The sequence below is a fragment of the Cydia amplana genome, chromosome 22 (assembly GCF_948474715.1).
Source record: "Cydia amplana chromosome 22, ilCydAmpl1.1, whole genome shotgun sequence".
In the NCBI taxonomy this organism is placed as follows: Eukaryota; Metazoa; Arthropoda; class Insecta; order Lepidoptera; family Tortricidae; genus Cydia; species Cydia amplana.
This window is the reverse complement of record NC_086090.1, coordinates 6,809,023-6,824,749: the sequence shown is the minus strand read 5'-3', so window position 1 is coordinate 6,824,749 and position 15,727 is coordinate 6,809,023. Positions and strand designations below refer to the sequence as shown.

The 15,727-nt window shown below is 36.7% G+C and overlaps 1 protein-coding gene across 2 annotated transcripts in view; it reads left to right on the top strand.

Moving 5' to 3' along the window:
• LOC134658299 (GDNF family receptor alpha-4) overlaps positions 1-15,727 on the top strand; it is a 321,487-nt gene that overhangs the window by 76,792 nt on the left and 228,968 nt on the right. The gene's annotated exons all lie outside the window — the stretch shown is intronic.

Below are 15,727 nucleotides of genomic sequence, written 5' to 3'. Positions count from 1 at the left end.
AGCGATTGTTTACAAAATGCGCCCATGATAGTAGCTAACGAAATTCGGCTACTCATTCTCGAGTACAAACTAAATATCTAAATACCGCCTAAACCAGCAATACAATTTTTCTGCATTTTTTGCCATTTACTATGTAAATATGTCTCAAAAAGAAAATACTCTTATGATATCGATACGACTATTTGTTTAAGCGCGAGGTATCTCAACTCCTCCATTTTTGAAAATTTCCAAAAACGGAATCGACAAAAAAAAAATATTTACTCATAGAATCTGGTCACAAAATTTCACAAGAATCGGTTGAGAATTGCGACCTGTAGAGGAGAACATCCGGACATACAAAAGCAAAATGCCCGAGTCAAAACGTAGACCTTCGCTACGCTTCGGTCAATTATGTACTAGCCAAGCTGAAAAAACCAACCTAATATGCTTTTTCTTTAATAAAGTTCTAGAAATAGGTGCTTTAATGTCTTAAATTAGGCACGAAGGTGGAACAAAAGTTCTCTAGACGCACTGCCGCTGAAGTTTTTTTTTGTGAAATTAGTGTTCATACTAAATATTCTCAAAAAAAAGGTTATTATAAATATACCGTAAAAGTATATTAATTTGCCCACCGCGTCACAGTTCAGTAAAAGCGAAATAACTTAAGAGTAGATACCAACACAAATTTAAGAAAAAAATGTTTAGAATGTTACCTACGTTCAGGTTACTTACGTTACTTATTTTGAGTAAGATGAGATTCAAACTTTCTGACAAACCAGCCAAAAACTTGTCATCCTCCTGATAACCCTATTTGACAGAAGGCAGTAAGTCAGAAGTTGGTGATTTAATTCAATTGGAGCAACGCTCGTAACACAAGATGTTGACTTTTAAAGTTATGATACTTTACCCACTGGGGATGCTAATTGCTGGTCTGTTGTCATTGTTTGCCGAGAACTCGCTTCATTTGGACCAGTATAAAGAATGTCTCACGTAAGAACGGTCCGGGTCCTGGCAGGGGCTATAGAAAGCATCATGTGATTACCGATCACCCATCTAGAAAACGAAGTGTCGGACGTCTCGGCCCGGACCCGGATCGTTCTAACGTGGGTCCATCCTTAAGTGACGTTTCCAAAACTTTTTCTATTTTGAATTTTCTGTTTACTTCTAGGGTTTGAACGCAGGGTGTGCAGGGAGACCCATACTTTGCTTTTAAAATTTTAAAACATGATTTTGTAGATAAGGTCATCTTTCGTAGATGTGATGACCTTTTAACATGGACTTATTCAGTTTAACCCTTGAAACGCTTTTGAACCTGAGGCCAGTTTCTCAAAAGCTTGTAACTAGTAATACAAGTGGAAGTCCCTTTCAAACAAAAGCATTCAAAAAGTGGCATCCGCTTGTATTACAAGTTACAAGCTTTTGAGAAACGGGCCCCTGATCTCAAAATTATTATTTTATATTAAAGGCGTCATAGGTCAAAAGTTAACAACTTTTACTGTAGTACCTATCTTATACAAGTTCTACGGAAGCATCGTCCTAAACCAGTCATTCTCAAAGTGTGTTCCGCGGAACCCTAGGGTTCCGCGACACCCCTGCAGGGGTTCCGCAAGAATTTAGAATTATGCTTATTTAATAAAAAAATACACTTCTAAAAACTATTGTTTTATTGTAGGGTTCCATCAAGTATTTCGCTTTCCAAAAGGGTTCCATCAAAAAAAAAGATTGAGAACCGCTGTCCTAAACATAGAAAGCGCTAGGAATACACCCTGATACTTCATCGCCTCGTGCATTTCGCTGTGACAAGGTTCCATGTTCTGTAATTGGCATGTCGTGTAGAACTTTGTAATAGTGGAGTGCGGTAATTGGGAGCGTGGTGGAGTCGTGGGATTTACTTGTTACTAAGTGCCACTTGCACCATCCCACTAACCCAGGGTTAACCGGTTAAACCGTTAACCCAGTGTCTAATTGTATTGGTAACCATGGTAACACCTTGTTTAACCGGTTAACCCCGGGTTACTTAATGGTGCAAGTCGCACTAAACTGATAAACAGAAATAATTAACACTCCGAGTACCTAATACGAGTAGACATTATTTCGGCAGTATGTGTACGTAATGGCTTTCATTACTTATTCTACGAAAAATAAGTTAGTTAATACGGGAATTCCACTTATTTCTACTTGTTTACGCGTGTCAGGAATGTCAGTGTTGTTGTTATTGTCAATACAGTCCATTTGCGGGAAATTCCGTAGACGAGACTGTATTTTATTATTTTTTCAACCGTAAGAAAAGCACAGGTGTGTAAAAGCTCGCTGTTTTGTTTATGAAGATATAATATGACAATCGTGTGTTCTTGTTTGAAAAAAAAGTGCTCTGGCGGTCTAGCATGAGTTGCGTTCTCGCGCCTCCATACATCTTGCGCGACTTCAAGTATGGACTCGCGCGCGAGAACGCAACTCATGCTAGACCGCCAGGTAAACCAACCGGTCTACGGAATTTCCCGTAGACAGATTAAGCGGTTGGCGCATTGCGTTACTAAGAGCACACTTTTCATTTAACGATCTTAAAAGAAAGCGACAAATGAATACCTATTTCGTGTTAAGAACAAAATATTATTCCTTAAATCCTTACGCTAATGGTTCTTATCTTTCACCCACAATTAGGGTCAATAAAAACAACCCAATGGCCACACCTAATATTAAAATCGTTCATTTTAACGTGACGTTTGGTGACATTACATTCGACTCTAATGACATAAGCGCCATTGGTTAAAATTACATTTACGCCTATTGAGCGTAACAACTTCTTTGGACTTTGTTAGAAATGATGTAAAGTCTATTAGTTAACGTGGCGCTTAGGTCGTTTTATTATACAGGATATCTTTAGACTGACTGAAAAAGTGAAAATTATGGTTGCTCAAAATGGCCCTTACGCCGTTTTAGTTTAAGGGTATGAAATATTTGGGTTACCGTGATATAGTCGCGTGACGTTGAAAGAGTAACCAAGTGGACATGAAAAGGCTTATGTGTATTTATTGTGTAATGACTTACGTCGTTATTGAGAGCGTTGCGTGTCAGATTATAGTGTAAGTTTAAACAGTAGGTTCATTACGGCACTCCCTCACGTTGTTCTGTTCAAATCGGTGCAAAGTTATATTACAGGGACTTTATTTAATGAACACTACTAGCAATACAGTTGTCACTCATGTATCTTGCAAATTTTTCGATACTTAAATTAAAGGTTATCTAAATCGGAACTTATTACTTAAAATTAGTCCCATAAAATATGTAATTTAAAATTGGCCACATCGGCCTTTGCCAACCTCATCATTGAAGCGTGGCCGTACCTCACTGAAATGACAGTTGATTGACAGACAAGGACATTCAAATTTGCGGGCGAGTGTTTTCCTTTTGAAAAACTTTCTCTGGCTGTGTACTCTGTCAGAGATCAACGATGGATTTATCAATCTCGTTTTTTCATTATTTAAGAGAGAATCGTCTCTGGTCGTTTTTCATCCCCTATCCATCACTAATTAGGACTTATCTATTTATGTACCTAATAAGTACGCCTTACAAATATGTATGAATGGGTGCTAAGCTAATAATTTTGCTGACTGTACAAGTACTTAACTGTACATTACATATTATTCCCATGACATGGGCAAGAGTAGAATCTGCTCGGTGTACCTCTTAAATTGTGTTAAATTTTCGAAAGGGCCTCGTGTTGCCTGCTGGCCTGCTCCACACACACATCTCATATGCTCAGAGAGACTTGGTTGCCACTTGGGGTGAATGCAGCGTGGCAACGAAAACGCCGACCACTGCCTGACCTACTGTTTCTATGCACACTACGCTTCCGTCGAGAATTGCGCGGGAAAGCGCGCCATTGTTGTGTTCCAAACGTTACTTTTTAACCCCTTTTGTCACAATATCGCACGAGGGGGTGAGGTGACGGGTTTTTTGAGGTTTTATATTTCTTTTTATGTGAAAGGTTATGGTAAATATACAAATTCGAGGCCATGAGGGCAGGTGGTGGCATTTTTTACCTGATGATTTTAAGCCTACTTTACTGTTGGTATTTGCGTGAAATGCCACCCCTAGCCCAGCCCAGTCCGCTTACCACCAGACCGTATGCTTGTTTGCACCCGATGTGGTGTAACAAAGTCCAATAAGTGATATTATTTGGCGTTTGTTGATGTACGATACTTATAAATACAAACTTTAAAAGCAGCCAAAAATACTATTTTGTTTACACTACATTTAGCTACACATGTAACTAAACTGGTATTATAATTACCAGTATACGTGTAATTTGTCGGGTAAATATTTGAGTCGTTTAATTGTGGCAGTAACCGTAAATATCCGGTAATTATTTGGGTAAACAAACAGGTGAATAATCTACAAAACCTTTGTAGTTAATAGGCATTGCTTGAATGAATATTTCAGGGGTTAACGAGCTTTCTTAACATCCTGTAGGCTTCAAAGATTTTCACTAAATTGTTTATTAAAGCGGGACTTAATTGCATATGGATAGACGGTTAAAAAATATGTATCGTCAGTATTGTTGGCTGACAAAGATAAAAAAAAACTTGGGTATTTCGTTTGGAAAACTCGCTCAAGTATAAGATAATATGGTATTGATTATTTATTAGCCACTCTCCCAGGGGCCACAAGGACTCTATTTTTTAAGTCTAGGTATTAAGTCTAGGTATATGTACAATCTGACAATAAATGATTACTTACTTACTAAACACTGTACCTTTTAATTTTCTTTAGCAGGGAATTTAATAGGGATGATGACATATGTTGAATTTTATAACATAATCTAGTAAAATAGATAGAAAACGAGCAATTTATTACAATAATGTGGATATTAAAATAAAATATTGAAAAATTACAAAAATACAGGACCTGCAAGTTTCAAAATTTAAGTTTTTTTTTTAACTTCCAAAAACGATATAAGTAAGGGTACCATTCGATTCCTTACATTTCATCCAAAAAAATATTGTATAGCAACTATATACATAAACGCAATATTTCACCGACAAAAACGCAATTTTCTTGTTTTGTCCATACTACAAGATGGGCTCCCATAGACCTTGACGTCACGTTCCCTTGTCGTTTTGTTTAGGCGTTTCGCGAGTGAAGTGCGACTGTCGGCCTTTGACTACAATTTCTGACTTTTGTGTTACTTTAATACAATGGGTCCCATATAGTCCCATATTTGATCCTAATAAAAACAAACCCGATCGATTGATACCATAAACGAAAATTAGTCATGTAGCCTATTGAAAGTTTATAAAATTAAAAATTTCGGTACCTACATAATATTTATTACGAAAAAAGTTATTATTAAAAACTTTGATTGTAAAAACATTCATTTTTATTGAACTACCTGTTACTATCAAAATCATAACGAATTTACGAATATAAATTTCAACATGAGCGTGTCAGTAAAAATATCTGGGAGACCGAGCTTCGCTCGGAAAAATATAATAATTCAGATGTGCGTTTTCCCAGAGATAAGACCTAGCTAGATCGATTTTCCCCAAAAACCCCTGTATAGCAAATTTAATGGAAAACGTTAGAGCCTTTTCGAAGATCCCCGAAATATATAAATTATCACTACATAGTATAAAACAAAGTCGCTTCCCGCTGTCTGTCTGTCCCTATTGTATGCTTAAATCTTTAAAACTACGCAACGAATTTTTTTTTATGCGTTTTTTTTTAATAGATAGAGTGATTCAAGAGGAAGGTTTATGTATAATTTGTTAACCCTTGCAAAGCCGGGGCGGGCCGCTTAAAGGTATAAGATTTCGCAGAATTGCGAAGAATTGCTTGTTTAAAGGTATAAGATTGCGCAAAACTTTTGGCATAAAGCTGTGATACCACTCGTTGAAAATTATGAAGTGCCCTTGACATTCGCGCCGGTTCCACAGCCTTTCACCGGAGTGTTTACCGGCATTCAGCGGACGAGATACAGGTCAACACTACGGAACGGCAAAAAGAAAACTTGAAGCGACTAGACCTTGGCAATAAATTGAAGTCGCTCGCGGGAAAATGTTAAAATAGGCACATAAAATGTTAGAATAGGTACATAAAATGTTAAAATAGGTACATAAAATGTTAAAATAGGTACATCAACAAAATTACCCTATATCTACTGTTGCAATTGAACGTTGAACGTTCAATTGCAACAGTAGATAACGTTCAATGCGGAAAAAAGGAAATTTGCAGTATTCATTGACAGTCTACGCCGTAGTATAGATCAGGGGGGGGACACTAGAAATGTAGTTAACGTCAGTAAAGATGCAGGCGATTTCTATATTTTGCCCCCGACAACATATTATTGCGTAAAGTTGACTTCCGATTACACAAACTACGTCACCAGATGGCACTATAAAATTCATATAATTTTAGTGGCATTAATATTAAAATTAAAATAAGTACGAATTAATATTTTTAATTATTATAATTTTCAATTAATTTCACGAAAAAATAAGAATTTTGTTAAAATGTGATTTAATTATGCTGTTTGTTTATGCTGGCAACACTTGCATAACCGCCAAGACCATAGATTGGCTTAAAGGTCTCGTAACCAGGCCATAAAAAAAAAAAAAAAAACTAGACCATAGAGGTACAATCATATATAGATGAAATGGGCGAGGAGCCAGTTGACCGAACAAGATGCACTTATGGAACTTTTAGTATGAGTAGCAGAGAAAGCGCTTTTGAAATAACCCGACCAAATTACGTAGGTTATGTTTGGTAGGTTGTCAGGAACGTCAAAACGTGTTTTTAATTTGGTCGCATTACGTATGTTCTGTCCCTCACGGACGCACGCGTATAGCTCATCTAAGTATATAATACTAGGTGTATGGCCAAGACATGCAATTTTTTAGCTGTCACTGTAAGAGCGTAAATTAAAAATATTTTAGTGATGGTTGAGCCATTTTCTTCGTTATGGTTTGGTTATGGTGCTGGAGGAAATTAGATTAAAGCCCGAATGAAAACACATGCCTGCCCTGCCCTGCCATGCCCTGTTGTGAAAACCTCCAGAAAGTGCGTTGAGTTCTGTGTTATTTTGTGCAATATGGACGCTATTTTAGAGTAAATTTATTTCGTGGTAGGTATCTAATAAGTACCTACTTTTGATAAGTTACGCCACTATCGATAAATCTGCTACAATGCCTAGACTATGTGCTTGTATTGTGCATAGTAAATTGTTCAAATTTTCTTATTAACATGTATTTTCTTGTGTGTGAATGCTTTTTCACCACACTCGCTTTCTTTTCTATTGTTTACCTAAAATTGTACTTTCCTAGCGATAATGTGATGTAAAACATGTATGCAATAAACATATTGAATTTAATATTCTGTTTTTTTCTTTATTCCATTATTGATAACATTAACCTTTTCCACATAATGTTAGGTCTACTTGGGCGGTTTACAAGTACATTTTTTGTTTGATTTCTTGTAAACAATGAAAGGTTTTTGTTACAAGAAACCAAACAAAAAATGGACTTGTAAACCGCCCAAGTAGACCTAATATTATGTGGAACGAAAGTACACGTATGGATGCATATGTAGTTGTGCACGCACACAAACATACTTAGTTTCGGCGGAGAATCAGAGATGGCGCGTTCAAATGAGTTTCCATAAAATGCTTCAAGAGGGCTCTCTTTACCTATATACTTACTTTACTCTTTGGTATAGATCGTGTCACGCGCAGATTTGTCAAATCTATCCTTTAATAGCATGACAATACGAGCCAAAGCACGCGTCTTCGTGAATGAAACGATCTACATATATAGTAACGTTCCAACAGTAATACCTACCTACTAGTATAAAATACCTTGAGGCATTAATACCGCCATTTGTACCTATTTTCATGTATTGTGCAACTATGTGTAATCAGGCGTGGCTCACTTCGCGATTTCGTCGCGTCGCTACAAGTAAATGTTAATACAGGCTATGAAGGCATGTATTCCCCTGTAGCTAGCAATTCATATTTTCTTTTATATACGCAAAGAGACAGGTACGGGCTGAAAAACAGCGCTGTGCAGTCACCTGACTCGCGGCACAAGCTGAGTCCCGAGCCTATTGTCGCACTTAAATAGTAGGTATTTATATGTTAACAAATAGTTCTAAATGTTATACCTATTATATAAGTAGTTATTAATAGATGTATGAATACTTATCGCTACTTTACTGCTGCTGTAATTAATGCTTATTGCCCTTAAAGGGTGGTTGACTGTCAGGTCAAATCAAGTTCTTCTTTTTTTTTTCTCGAACTGTCGGAACGGTTAGATACTAGTGTATATGAAACGCACACACGACGTCACGTTCAAATTAACTCCTCCTTCTACATAGTTATAATTAAACATATATATATTTATACAGTCAGCAACCCTATTGGACTTATGTGCTTATTGTGTCTTTTTTCTTTTTCCTTGTTTGTTTTATTTTGTTACTGTGTTTTGCGACAATAAATGACTTTTTTTTCTTTTTTTTTAATACGTACAAGTACATGTATGCGGCCCACACCAATTTTGGTGTCTAGCCATAGTACATAGTTGCCGCGCACTGCTACGGAACGGACGCCTGCTCGCGCTTGCGTCACCTAGCGGTCATATCTGTCATAATAGACGCGTTTTGTTAGAGAGTGAATCTTCTGTACCTAGTACTATTATTTATTCTGTGGTTTAATTAAGTAAATAAACAAAAAACCGGCCAAGTGCCAGTCGGACTCGCGCACGGAGGGTTCCGCACCATCAACAAAAAATAGAGCAAAACAAGCAAAAACAAGCAAAAAAAACGGTCACCCATCCAAGTACTGACCCCGCCCGACGTTGCTTAACTTCGGTCAAAAATCACGTTTGTTGTATGGGAGCCCCACTTAAATCTTTATTTTATTCTATTTTTAGTATTTGTTGTTATAGCGGCAACAGAAATACATCATCTGTGAAAATTTCAACTGTCTAGCTATCGCGGTTCGTGAGATACAGCCTGGTGACAGACGGACGGACGGACGGACGGACGGACGGACGGACGGACAGTGGAGTCTTAGTAATAGGGTCCCGTTTTTACCCTTTGGGTACGGAACCCTAATACTGTAGCAAATTTCCAGAGAGCATGCTGCAAGCGACACAAATGTAAACGGCAAGATACGAAATAAAAGCTTGTCAGCCGTAAAGTCCGTTCCAGAGACACGCTGTATAGTGAATGCAATGTAAACAATATACAAGGTGAAGCCCAGAGTCAATTAGGAGACTGCATCAAAGGCTGAAAATAGTTGCTCTCTAAGTCGACTTTGGAAGCGACTACACATATTTAGAAGCAACTACTTAGACAGGTTATGGTCGTACCTGTTATTACAGGTAACATACCTGTTACCTGTTATTACAGGTAACAGGTAATAGGTACGACGATTGTTAGGGCACAATAAGATATTATGAGGAAAAAATGACCACCAAATATAATGTCATCCTTTTGTATTTTTTCATTTAATAGGTGAATTTTATGGACAATTTCAATGATATTTATATTATGTATTTTTTTTTTGTTTCAGGTAAATAAAACATACAAACAACAAGCTATATACGCTACGCGAGTGAGCAGAATACTATTTTCGTTTTCATGTAGCTTAACAGTCTCAACACTGCCTTATTATTTGCCACGTTTGATCATAATTGACAGTTTACTGGGATAAAAACTATCCTATGTCCTTCTCCGGGACTCAAACAATCTCTATACCAAATTTCATCTAAATCGGTTCAGCGTGAAGCGTGAAGAGGTAACAGACAGACAGACAGACTTCCTTTTGTAATATTAGTATGGATTAAGAAGATGCAACTCGGATATTTTGTATCATTGGCCTCTGTGTTTCTAATATTAGAGTAAAATTCCGGGAAATGGCTGCCACCTAATGGATAAACCAGGTAAATTAAAATAGCCTGCGGGCTGTCATGTCAACACTACGGGCTTATAGACGCCAGCTTTAAAGTCACAGCAGTTATAAGCAACAGCAGGCTGTTTTAACAAGCTTTTATTAGGTCGACCTGTATGTAACTATGTAATGGAATCTTGCAAGTTAAATTTGATCCACTTCCCGGTTTCCGATTGAGCTGAAATTTTGCATACACATGTAAGTCGGGTGACAATGCAATATTATTGTACCATCGAGCTCATGCCCCGGCCGGAAAACGCGCTTGTGTGCCGAAGCCTTACACCTACTGTGCCTGTGTTGCGTGTTGCACAATGAATTAATTACAACAACAGTTTGTACGCACTCCTTGTTATGAACATAGCGATGCTAATTGGCTTCATTTGCGGGATCGCGTTAGCAGGGTTAAATTGAATCAAAGAAACATTCATATTTACATAAATGTACGGGAATTATGTAAACATATGATTGTAGTACAGTTTTATCATAATCACTACATAGTATAAAACAAAGTCGCTTCCCGCTGTCTGTCTGTCTGTCTGTATGTATGCTTAGATCTTTAAAACTACGCAACGGATTTTGATACGATTTTTTTTAATAGATAGAGTGATTCAAGAGGAAGGATTATGTATAATTTGTTAACCCGTGCGAAGCCGGGCGGGTCGCTATAGTTTAAGATATTTAAGTACTCAATTAGGTACTTAAATGGGGAAACTTGAAATTGGTTTTTAATCGTACCTTCTTGCAAGCCTTTCAACGATCTCAACTCATAAGTATGATGTACAGGGAACGATTTCCTTGTTTAGCTTTTTTCTAGTAGGTACCTAATTGATGCCTTATTTTATTAATTACAATTTTTATCCTTTGTAGAAATAAGACCAATTTATATTACTTATTAATAAAATGACGACGGTACTTTACTTTTGTTCTACTTAGTTAATGACAAGTGACTTAAAAAAAACTTAAACAATTATAGGTACAATAGCCGTAATAAAACATAACGATTCATTTAAAAGTTCCATCGTTTATGCTAAGTAGAAAAGTTGATGACCCACTCCACATAAACGATGGTTTACCAGCTTGTGGCCTGGTTGAACAGTGTAACACTAACTTAAACAGCGGTTAACTAACGCGATAAACTAGTAAATGACAGACACGAACTAGGACGTGCAAATTAAATTATAACTATATTTTTAACACTTCGGAAGCGCGGGGCCGGAAGGCAAATCGCGTGTTTGGCCTCGGGACGGGCGGTGGGCGAATTCATAGGCGGAGGCGGATAGACCCTAAAGCGAAAGCGAGTGATTTTAAGTTTAAATGGTTAAGTATAGTTAACATATTTTATAATTTGGCTATTGATTAAAGTGCTAAAGAGTACCAGTGAAAAATTCTGATAATAATTTTATTACTAATACTAATTAAACTAGTCCAGAACAACCTGCGCTAGATGGCACCTATTTGAATAAAACAAGATATTACATTCATACAGATAACGTTTGTGATATTTTAAAAGCACTAATTAAAAAGATAATTATTATGAAAACAAAATCTGAATTATAAATATAGTTTTATTCTTAGTTTATATCATAATGTTATTAAATATATTATTAGTTTAAATGAATAGGTAAATCCAATTATGACACCCATATAGATAAACTTACAGCTGCAACAATTATAGTGACACCCCACACGATTTTTTGTTTATCACAAATATTTGTTTCTGAGTAATGAGTTAGTGAGTATGCCTGAGTAGAAAACATCCATAACTCCCACAACCCACAACACAAGCCTTATTAAGCTTACTGTAGGATTGGCTTGATTTAAGAAAAATTGTCTCATTTAATTTATTTATTTATTCTGCGTCAGTCGCATGTTTTTCACACATTTGTACTGTGGAGTATGTTCTCCTCTCACTGTTCGTTACGTTACTAGGTATATAAGCATGTACCCGTCTTAATTAGACAGTGTTATAATAAACCTCTTACCGACAATAACGTGTGTTTCGCTTACACATCTCCCACATCACATGGCGACCCTGTCAGGATTGACCCATTCTCACCTCTCGTTGAGGACAGCTCCTCGCATTGTCATAACTAAACAAATCGCCCCCGCTGGCTCCCCTGCCTTGCACGTGCACCACGTGAAGCGTTGTATAACTCTCTATTTTAAGGCTTCTTGACCCTTTATTTATTTTCGGATCTGTACAAACGTTTGCTTTTAACTTTTGCTCAATATTTAAGCATTAAGGAGCTTACGAAATCGGAAATTCGCGGAGCGGTTCTAAGGTTTCTAAGCCATACAAATTGGAGTTCTGGCGAGCTTTAATAAAGATTTACTGCTTAAAATACCTTATATATTTAATTTATTATCATAAATACAATACATTTAAATTTGCATGCAGTGTTTACCTAAATTTTATTGTACACTAAGCTCTTAGTTATTAAGGATTTAATAAATTTATGTAAGTGAATTGTAATATTCTTATGAGTAATAAAATTCTTTAAACCTATGTATGCGTCAGTGTAAACAGTTACTGGTAAACCAATAAAAATAAAATAAAATAAAAATAAAATGCAAATGTAACTACGTCTTCACGCTTAAACCGGTGAACCGATTTAGATGAAATTTGTTATGAGACATTTTAAGGCTCGGGGACATAGGATAGTTTTTATCAATAATCATCATTATTTCACGCAGACGAAGTCACGGGTTTCCACATTAGTTTACTGCCTAATAAGCTTTATATGACTCTTTTAAAAACATTCATGGACAAAAAACAAAAACAATATTATCGAGACGCCTTTGCCATATTGAAGTTCAACCGAACCCTTCTTAATTTGATCTGGATTTGTTATGTATAATTATGATATATCAGTGTCAAAAGTGACATTTCTTCGACGAGAAAGGAAAGTAACTTTTCAAACTTCAAACAAATCTATATCAAACGTCCTCGAAACGTCGGAGGTAAATCTTAAAACGTAGATACGCGATTAAGTCATTTCATTTATTTAACATTAAGTCCCGTTGTACAATTTAATAAATCTATATCAAATTCATAACCTGCTATATTACAATCAGAATACGGCTCCCGATGGTGTCAAACATACGTGAGGCTGTTATATACATATCTTGTTTACATTATATAGAATATCCTGTATATTCGAGTGTACAGCTAATTCAGATGAAAGGCCGGTCCACAAGTTATGATGTCGTAAATAATTAATGAGTGAGGTAATGTCGTTACGTAGCCCGGGAATATTGCTAAATAAGGCAAAAATTACGGTAATATTGCTCTTAGTAAAAAAGTTAGATCCAGATCCTTGTCTATTTAATAATATTGTCTGAATTCATTAGCTCACAATTAATTGAAATGAAATTCGAACAGTGCATTGCAGTCTTATTTTTTTTAGCTTCCCCATTTCAAGTTATTTTACTTCATTGACGACTTCATATAAAGCAGAGCGGTTTTATAAACAAACAGTCTTGCTTGAAGAATACTATTTTGGGGAATTTCAAAACATGGGGAGGTTGCAGGTGGAAGGTAACGGGGCATCTGTTTATTTTTTGTTAATGGTTCAATTTTCATCCCCACTGTATTGATAGGCACGGTTGCCTATTATATCACAATAAATAAAAATATATTGATATTTATTTGGTTAATAATTATACTAACTTAATAACGGAACACGGAACACCAAAGACGGTGCAGGCCGGGGTTCAGGCAGACCGAAAAGGGTTAAGGGGATGGCGGGACGACTTGGACGCATTTTATCCGGATTGGCGTGACAGTACAAACGGCAGGGTTGAGTAGAGGATAGGAGGGGAGGCCTTTTCCCAGCAGTGGGACACTAAACCAGGCTAACGAAAAAAAAAATTGAAACTGTTAATATTGCCAAAGTTATGTCACTAGACGAGTGTCAAAAGCTTAATGAAGAACAGACAGACACCCGCCGAATTACTACAGTGTAGTAATTCGTACCTAACGTACCTACCTACCTATAATGGTGTAGTTACTACACCATCAGAATCAACAGAATGTTAAAAAGGCAAAAGGACTGATCTCGCAAAATCTCTTATACCTACACTTAATATAATTTACCGAATCAATCTATATGAAGGCTCGAAGTGAACGATTATTATTTAACATCGATAAATCCTAGGTTTTATTGGTAGATCCTAGGTTTTACCGTACTTTGGGCTTCTATAAATTATATAAATAACACAAAAACATCGGCAGCAGATAACAACTTTAAATGTAAAATATTTCAATGGACAACTCTCCCTCGTAGTCCATCTTTTCCGGAGTTACCCCACATATGGCCAGTTCCCTAAAAATGCTTGGATTTCACTAATTGGCTGTAGGTACTTATACTTTTCTATTAAGCGCGTGAATTTTTGATGAGGCAACTTTTATATGACAACGCGGAATTAGGCGGAGCGGAGTAAAAGTTGAGTAAATTATTAAAAAGTATAATATAATTAGGTATTTAAAAGTTGTTAAGTATGTAAAAAACGTTTTGTTGTTTGTGATTGAATGATATCTCCATCTGGGATCTTTATTTATTAACTAGCGACCCGCCCCGGCTTCGCACGGGTTAACAAATTATACAAAAATCTTCCTCTTGAATCACTCTATCTATTAAAACTGCATCAAAATCCGTTGCGTGGTTTTAAAGATCTAAGCATACATACAGACAGACAGACAGCGGGAAGCGACTTTGTTTTATACTATGTAGTGAAGTGTATTTTGGTATTTTTTTAAATTTTCTAATTAAGGGCAAGTAAAAATAAAAGTAGCAATAGGAGAAAACGCATCGTCATCGGACTTACCCAATCAGATACACGTCTCAAGCCTTATGAAATTAGGGACACTATTTCATTAACCTCTACCCGCCCATACGTCAAACCTTGCCAAGCAAAAAGAAATTTTATTTTGTCAACACAAAGTTCAAATTAGAATGGAACAAGAGACCTTTTTATAGGTCTCTGGGCGGTTTTAAGGCTCCTGCCATTTCCAACACATCCACATCACTTGAACTAGAAAATCCTGAGCTCGCGATCCATATCAACTATGCGTAATGAGAGATCTGGTTTTGCCGGTTCAGTGACGAGATTTTCCCGTATAAATCCTAGGACCTACCGCGATCACCGAAGTTCGCAAATTGCGGGCACCTTTCTCTTTTACTCGAATTAAGGCGTAAGTAGAGTGACAGAGAAAGATGCCCGCAATTCGCGAACTTCGGTGTTCGCGGTATGAGATCTTGTTCGTCAACGGTATACACTTTTGAACCTTAACCCGTTGTAATAAGGCGTGTAATGTGTACATATTTTTGACGTTGCTAAGGAACCCGTTAGTGATATGTCGTATAAGCTTTGGGTGTAGTAAGGACATGTGACCTTTCGTTATGTGTCGGTCAAGTGGGAGAACAAATTGTAAGGGACAGTCCGGTTTAGGAGGGTTTATTCGATACTGTCTGGTGTACACCCAGCTACAAAAGTGCATACTCACTTTATTAATTAAATCCATTCATAAAGAGGGTATCCACTTTTTCAAATTATATTGTGTCTTTATTTATCTAATTGACGTCAAGTGATTTAGTCATGTACCTACTTAATATATTTAATATCTGGGTGACCGAGCTTCGCTCGGAAAACATATAAAAACTCGAAAATGCGCGTTTTCCCAGAGATAAGACGCCCCCGAAAACCCCGGTATAGCAAATTTCATCGAAATCGTTAGAGCCGTTTCCGAGATTCCCGAAATATATATGTATATAAATAAATATAAATAAACAAGAATTGCTC